Source organism: Nematolebias whitei, chromosome 12 (assembly GCF_014905685.2).
Source record: "Nematolebias whitei isolate Nwh7 chromosome 12, NemWhi1, whole genome shotgun sequence".
Classification (NCBI taxonomy): domain Eukaryota; kingdom Metazoa; phylum Chordata; class Actinopteri; order Cyprinodontiformes; family Rivulidae; genus Nematolebias; species Nematolebias whitei.
The window spans coordinates 43,472,364-43,480,313 of record NC_056509.1 but is presented as its reverse complement, the minus strand read 5'-3'; the positions used below and the strand labels follow the sequence as shown (position 1 = coordinate 43,480,313).

Genomic DNA, 7,950 nt, shown 5'->3' with positions numbered 1-7,950 from the left:
TGAAACAGATCAGCAGCAACATGAAACAGATCAGCAGCAACATGAAATGGATCAGCAGCAACATGATGTGACTTTAACAGTGATTATTCTGCTTAGAGATTCATGAGTCTAACAGCCTCAGGATAGAAGCTGTTCCTCAGTCTAGTGGTTCTACACTTAATGCTCCTTAACCTCCTTCCTGAGGGGAGCAGGGCAAAAAGTTTGTGCTGGGTGAGTGGGGTCCTTCATGATGCAGGTGTAGATGTCTGTGATGGTGGGGAGGCGGACTCAAACAGATTTCTGTGCAGCCTTCACCACTCTCTGCAGAGCTTTTCTTTCTGCAGCTGTTTTGCATGATCACATATGATTTCACGCTCAGAGTTGTTCTGTTATTTATTTAGTTCCTTAGGTTTATATTTTACTCTTATTCCTTGTGTGGTTTATGTTTTATGTTTCTGACTTTTGGGTTCTGGTGCTTGTGTGTTCCTGTTCGTTTAGGTTGTGATCCAGTTGTGTTTTTGTACTTCATTATAGGTTTGTTTAATATTCTTGTGTAGGTCATGGTCTGCTTCTGTTCCTTGTGCCGTTTCTCATTTACCCTCAGTCAGCTTCCTCAGTGATTTTCCAGTTGCCCGGCCATCCTCACCTGTACCCAATCAGTAATCAGCCCATTATCCACATTTCTCTGCCCGACTTCTGTTTCACCACGCATCAAATCTGCATTATAAGTGATTTACGTCAAGGTTTGTTTCTCTTGTATTCCTGTGTTTTATCGTTTGAGTTGCCTTGTTAATTTACTTTTGCTGCCATGACAGACTTTTTTGTTTTACTTTGTCAAATAAAGCCTCCGCCCCCCCCCCCAAACCTCCGAGCTCCTCTCATCAGTCTGCACTTGGGTCCAGTTCTCCACAAACCCAACAAGAGCATGTTTTAGGAGTGACTCTCACCTACTACCACTTGAGAGTTTAGCTCAATAACTGTAAAAATTAAAGTTCCATTAAAATCATTCAGTTGTTGAGATTTTTTGCTAACAGACAGAGACCATAAACTGCACTTTGTTGTTCCGTTTCTCTTCTTTTAACGTTGCATAAGAGACATGTTCAGAGCTGATGAAACACCTACATGTGGATCCTATTGCCATGTTTTTGTCAAAGTCTGTTGCTTTAAGAAGAAAAACGTTTTTTTTAAAGGTATGTTAAAGAATTCAGTCGGGATAGAACTAGAAAAACAAACGTTCCTTTTTTTCTTTCATTATTTTTCTCTTTTTGTTACCTCACCCTAGCTTTCTGTGAACTCTGCCCGTGCCGTCAAATCGACTTGATCCTTCGACCACATGAATGCCGTTTCTGCCCAGAACAGAACCGTCAAAGACCAGTTCTTTCCTCACATCTCTGAGATGTTTGAGGTTTCACAGAAAGAAACCTGGACTGAGTCCATGAGCCGTACGCTGTAAGAAATATCACATAACGCTGTGCATCTTTCTACCTCAGATCTCAGACGGTTGGTTTATTACTTGTCGATTGACTTGGATCTTTTGCTACTTCAGAGCATGTATTTGGTGCCTGCGTTTCTTTCACACGGGCTGGGTTTTAACATTAAATAAACCTGCTTCACAGGACTATGTAGCTGAAAGGCTCATAGTTGTGGGAAGGTTTTGGATCAGTTTAACATCTCCTGTTCATATTTAAATCTTTACAGCAACAAAACATTTGTCTTGAAGTGTCTATGAACTCCAATTTGTGTTTGAGTTTCAACTTTAGACAATGAAAACAAGTTGCTGCATTTTAAAAGAGTTTTACATTTTCTTGAAATCATTTCAAACTTTTTGCTGCGTAATTGGAAAAAGTAGCATTTGATGCAGATTGATGAGCAGCACCTGCTCATTTAGCTCCTTTGTTTTACCAAAACAGCTGTAAATAGCGAGAAGCTAACGACTTTGAGCTTTAGTTTGTACTGCACAGTGGTTTAAACCTCCTTACTGCAGCACAAATGTTTGCTGTGCATGACGCCTCAATGAGCACATTGTCTTGTCTTTCTGTGCATTTTATTCATAGCTCCTGAGTTTAAAGGTTGTGACTGCTGGTCCTGTACGTCTTCGCTCTACTACGGTGTTCAAGTCTTACTCACCGACTGTTGAACACATCCATCCAATATGACTAATAATGGCTAATCAGGTCATCTAGACAGTTTATTTTTTGTGGAAAGATGTTTCGCCCTCTATCCAGAGGGCTTCATCAGTCTGAGGAGTCCCAAGTAAACTGTTTTCCTCACTAAGCAGTACACTCCTTTATTGGACCAACCAGTTTGCTGTCTAGATGACCTGATTGACCATTATTGGATTTTGTACGTGGATGATTGAGCATGAACTTTGATGTCTTGAACCACTTTGGCTGTGGTTGCCTGCCTGGGAGGAGTTGACGGGGGACAGGACAGCCCCCAGAAACCATCTTATCACCAGCAAATTGTTTGGTCCACTAAAGGAGTGTCCTGATTAGTGGGGAAAAACTGTTTACTTGGGACTCCTCAAACTGATGAAGCCCTCCGGATATAGAGGGCAAAATGTCTTTCCACAAAAAAGAAACTGTCCAGGTGACCTGACTGACCATTATTGAATTTTGTACCTGGATGATTGAGCATGAACTTTGATGTCAAGTTTGACTAGTTTGCATCATTTTAGGATCAAACGTCCCCTAAACATCCAACAGTAGATTGCAAGTAATAAGATGCACACACAGCAGATTAAAAAGAGAACCTGACTGAAATAAGCTTAAAGGCACCAACAAATAATAAAATAAACAATATAGATCCATGTGTTCTACAGTGTTATTGAGCCTGGGTTCCTATCAGAGTACTTTCCTGCACAATGCAAAATATACTGTTGGTCTAATTGGATACATTTTGAAAGAGTCAGAAGAAATAAATTAAATGCGACTTGCAGACTATTTTTCACTCACTGTATCTTAGACCAGTTTGCATGTTCTCTCAGTGCATAAATGGGTTTTCTCCGGGTACTCCAGTTTCCTCCTACAGACCAAAAACATGCATGTTAGGCTGTTTGGTAACTCTGAATTGTCCCTAGGTGTGAGTGAGAGAGTGAATGGTTGTTTGTCTCTATGTGTCCCTGTGATGGACTGGAGACCTGTCCAGGATGTCCCCCACCCCTCGCACAGTGATGGCTAAACATGGGCACCAGTGACCCCGTGACTTGAAAAGGAAGGAGAGAGTAAAAGATAATGGATGAATGGATAGATTTATTTATCTTATACCTATAATTAATACATTCTTGTTGTACCAAATCATCAAAAACTTGTATACCCTACAAAATCTTAACTTTATTTCTTGTTTATTTAATAGTAGACAAAAATACAAGACTGGTTTAGACAGGCAACATTAAGGGGATATGATGAATACTGTTTATTTTATATTAATAAGATGTATCTTAAACTGTATAGTGTAGAAAAAAAATCTGTTGTGAAACTAGGTAATTTATCATCAAGTAAATATTGTTAACATTTTATAAACTCGTTATGGTTTCCTAAAATATTTCTTCCTCGCTGTGATTTTAAAGAAAACACTGTCCTGTAAGTGAGCTGCTTATTGTAGAGATTTAGTATATAAAAAATTATAATCATTCCATGATGTAGGATATTATATGTATCCTCTACATTCAGCAGAGGCTGATTAGATTACTTTTAAATGACCTGCATCACAGAGTTTTCATTTTCAGAGCAAAAACAACAAACATTAAGTCCAGTTATTTCCCTGAAAGGGGTTTTCCGATGTGGGTGTAACAAAACACTAAACTTTCTTTTTTTATTTTGAGTCCATTTCAAACTTTGGAGTCATTGTTTTCCTCATCAGCTGACACATTAACCAACAGATACCATCTGTCAGCGGGACGGCCGATCTGCAGAGGCTCCCGTTATGAGAAGTGGGTTTAATGTCTGACAGGAGCTCTGCAGCTTCACACATCCAAACAGTTTCAGCTTTCTGATATTGTTTGGAGAGTGGGGTTTTTGTTAATTTTATCTGTTTTAATTACTTTTTTCCTGTACTACCCTTCAAATTGAAGTTAGTCTATAGAATGACCAAATTCTGTTTTTAAGTTGCTTGTTTTTAACAAATCTGTTTTGATTTTTGGTGGTGCAGCAAAAGAGTTCAGCTCCACCACAGTTTACTGAGCTGAGAAACATATGAACACAGACATGCCATACGTATCCGGCTCGAAGGACCAAATATTTTGGATAAATTAATTATCCTATTATCAACTCATTAATTAAATAAGCAACATAGAGAATGCAAGGAGATCTTTTCAACCCAGGTTTACTTCTTACAAAGGGTACAGCACTGGGATATTGAAGCTTCGGTTACAAGGTCTGCCCACAGACAGCATAAAGAAGCATGTACTTATAACGCTTTTCAGAAAAGGTGAGGTCAAGACAACTCTGCTTTCCAGCTTAGGGGCTTTTGAAGTTTATCAGGTGCACAGGCTCCATGCTCCTTCAGGCTCCACTTTGTTCAGACAAAATAACTAACTCACACACGTGGTTCTACATTAAATTTGACATTAGTAAGTGATAACATCATTGACCTTTACATAACTTCCCCCAACATTAACTTTAATAAATTAAAAACTAGTATAACTTAAAGGAAAATATGTTGCCCACTACCTTCCATACCAACATTTTAAGACCTTGCATGAGGTATTAGCCCTTGACATATATGTTAGGGATTACTTTCAGCTACAACCACATCAATATTTTATACCTTATCTAAAGGTTTTCACAAAATATAACCATTTTGTGTTTCCTAATGCCCTTTTGAATTGGGTTGACTTCAGAATTTAATCAGTTGAGTTGCATCCAACTATTATTTCCTGGAAGTTTTATTAAAAGCAGTTCAGAGTTTATTAGATATTTTGCTAACAATGCGGTGTAACATCCAATTAATCTTTATGCTAGGAAAAGTTAGCAAGCTGCTGGCTGAAGTGGTATTATAACTATAAACACATACGAGGTAATAACTTTCCAGAATGTCTTTGTGCTTGTCAGAACTTTCAGCATGACCCAAGAAAAGTTGAATTAAAAGAACACCAATTACTGAAATGGAAAAAAGGCAATAAAAATGCAACTTAAAAGAAACTGAAAAAAGTAAAAGTTGTGAGACAACAGCGTCTGAGTCTCGGAGAATGTTTCACCAACAGATGGAACCTGTTATGGTTGTCCTGAAGCCAATTAGTCCCGTTCGGTCCAAACTCTTCCTGCCTGCCAGATAAACATTAATAATCTGCAATCACTCTGTGCTCTGGCTTTATTCTGGTTCTGGCTGCTGCAGTGAGCCTCTGAGGCTGGAACCGCTTGGACGATCATCAGCACTTGGAGCTGGTTCTCTGAGCAGAAATATCCTGTAAAAGCTCATGTTTTTATTCAGGCTTTTACAGAAAAGCTGCAACGCTTATTGTGACTAAATCAGGTAACACGTCTGAGGTCTGGTTTAATTTGGTGTCCAAGGTGAGCGTGAGGGCTGTCGGACCATGAAGCCAGGGGTCAATTAGGAGAAGTTTTATTTATTTATTTATTTATGATGCAGCATTCATGCTATTGTGGTCCATTTTTACAATGTAACTACTTCTGCATACTTTGTATTTTAACCATTCATATAACAAATATCTCATTCAGGAGATGAGTGCAATGAGTTTTGTTTTGTAACTTTTATACTTTTCAAATTATTTAACTTTATTTACAAATATTATACCCACAGAAACACATTCAGCTCTATTCAAATCCTTTAAAACCATTGTTCCATTGAAATCTGCTTCAGTACACATGCTCCTTTTTTGTCTTCCAATGCTACTTTTAACTTTCAGCTAATATTTTGCCACATTTAGATTTTAGCTAACATTTTGCTGCTTTTGCTATTTTAGCTTTTAGCTAATTTTCTACTTTAACTAGTCATATGCTACTTTGATATTTAACTAAATATTTGCCGTTTTTCATTACTACTTAGCTAGCCACATTTTAACTAGACTTTTAGCTTATGTTTAGATACTTCTGACTTTTAGGTAACATTTTGATGCTTTTAGCTTTTAGCTAAGAGTTTTGCACCTTGTAGCTTTTACATAGTATTTTGGTATTTTTAGCTTATTGGTAGTGTTAGGCATCTTGCAGCTTTAACAGTTCAGCTTCAGCTTCTTTAGCAGATGTAAGCAGTCATTCAGCTCTTAGTGTTCACACTGCATTTCACAGACATTGCAGTTTTTCTAGTTTAAGAAAAGTATTTTTTTTTTCACATGAGATTTCTGATTCACATTGTCTGTCAAAACTACAGGAAGTGATTTGTTCCGTGGGTTTCATCTTCGTTGTGTCATGATCTTAGGGGTTTGGGCATGTTTTTGTCTTTAGTTTGGTCATGTCCAATGTATTCTCATTTTAGGCGTTTCAGCTAGTTTTACTTTTGGTTTTATTTTGAAATGATTTGCATTACTAAAACTACTATAACCAGGTAGTTTTATAGTGATTGAGCTAAGACTTGTTGCTGTTGTAGTGGAGAGTCATCTTCAACACAAACTCTGAGCTAAAAGTGATCATATGAGAGCTTTGTTTAAAATGATGGCTTGCAAGGCCACGGGTGATATGCATTATTTCAATGAATGCCGTGTCTTTAATTTTCTTTTAGCGTTGACTGAAATAATAGAAAAGGCTTGAGGTTCTTTTTTTTCTATTCTTGTACTGAAAATAAATTGGTGCAAACAAGTGCTGCATATGTTACGGTTGATTTTAAATTATAATGGGCCGGTGAATGCAATGTGTTTGACAGAATAATGGGAGATAAATGAAACCCAGTCAGAATTTATGATGGTCTGATGAGACTAACTTCCTGTTGGTGGTGTGTCTGACGTTACACTGCAGCTCTTTGACATCATTCCTGATGATGAGATGTCCAGAAGAACAGCGGAGTATGTTGTGTGTGTGAATGTTTACTTCTCCTTCTCATTTCCTCTCTGCTTATTGAACGGTGATAAATTATACTAACTACATGAGTGCAGCTGCTGCATACTTTCAAAAATACAAAATGCACATATACATAAAACGGTGCACAAAAGTCTGTTTTGTTTCCAAGAAGCCAGACATTTTTTATCTTAAAGCAAAAGTGTATTAATGTTTTTACCTGTGTGTATATGGTTAATTTATCTGTCCAGTCAGCAAAATATTTCATGAATGACAGAACAGATTTTAATGAAACTCTCAGGGACAAATCATTAGATGTACCTCTACAACTGATTCAAGATGGCTGCCACAGCTAGCTGACCAGAAAACGGGCTAAAACACGGTGCATTTTACATAAACTGTGCTAACAGTTGTTGTGACTGTAGCTCAGAGACATTCACAACACATACTCCAACTCATCGCACAAGATCTTTGCTTAGAACTCATACGACCTACATTTACAACCAATTAATTTTTATAGCCAATTAAAAATGGCTGCCACAGCTAATCAACTTTAACAAACACAAAAATGACTAAGTTTTACAGATAGTGAGCTAAAATGTGTTCTTGTTGAAGCTGAGCGCCATTATGAAACAATTAATTTGAGTTTTAACATCTTGGATCATTGCATTTAATTGTGTATAACGTTTTCAAGATTTGATAAAAACGGCTTCAATGCCATCGTTTTTCATAATGAAACTTTTGCATGAAAGGCAGCGGGTGATATATATGAAAGACTGAGGGTGACACGCACGAAAGACGGAGGGTGACACGCATGAAAGACGGAGGGTGACACGCACGAAAGACAGAGGGTGACACGCACAAAAGACTGAGGGTGACACGCACGAAAGACTGAGGGTGACACGCACGAAAGACTGAGGGTGACACGCACGAAAGACTGAGGGTGACACGCACGAAAGACTGAGGGTGATATGCACGAAAGACTGAGGGTGATATGCATGAAAGACTGAGGGTGATATGCATG

At 38.0% G+C, this 7,950-nt stretch overlaps 1 protein-coding gene across 1 annotated transcript in view; it reads left to right on the top strand.

The window, feature by feature from the left end:
* The window catches only part of scara5 (scavenger receptor class A, member 5 (putative)), a 43,966-nt gene that overhangs the window by 27,402 nt on the left and 8,614 nt on the right, over window positions 1-7,950 (top strand). The gene's annotated exons all lie outside the window — the stretch shown is intronic.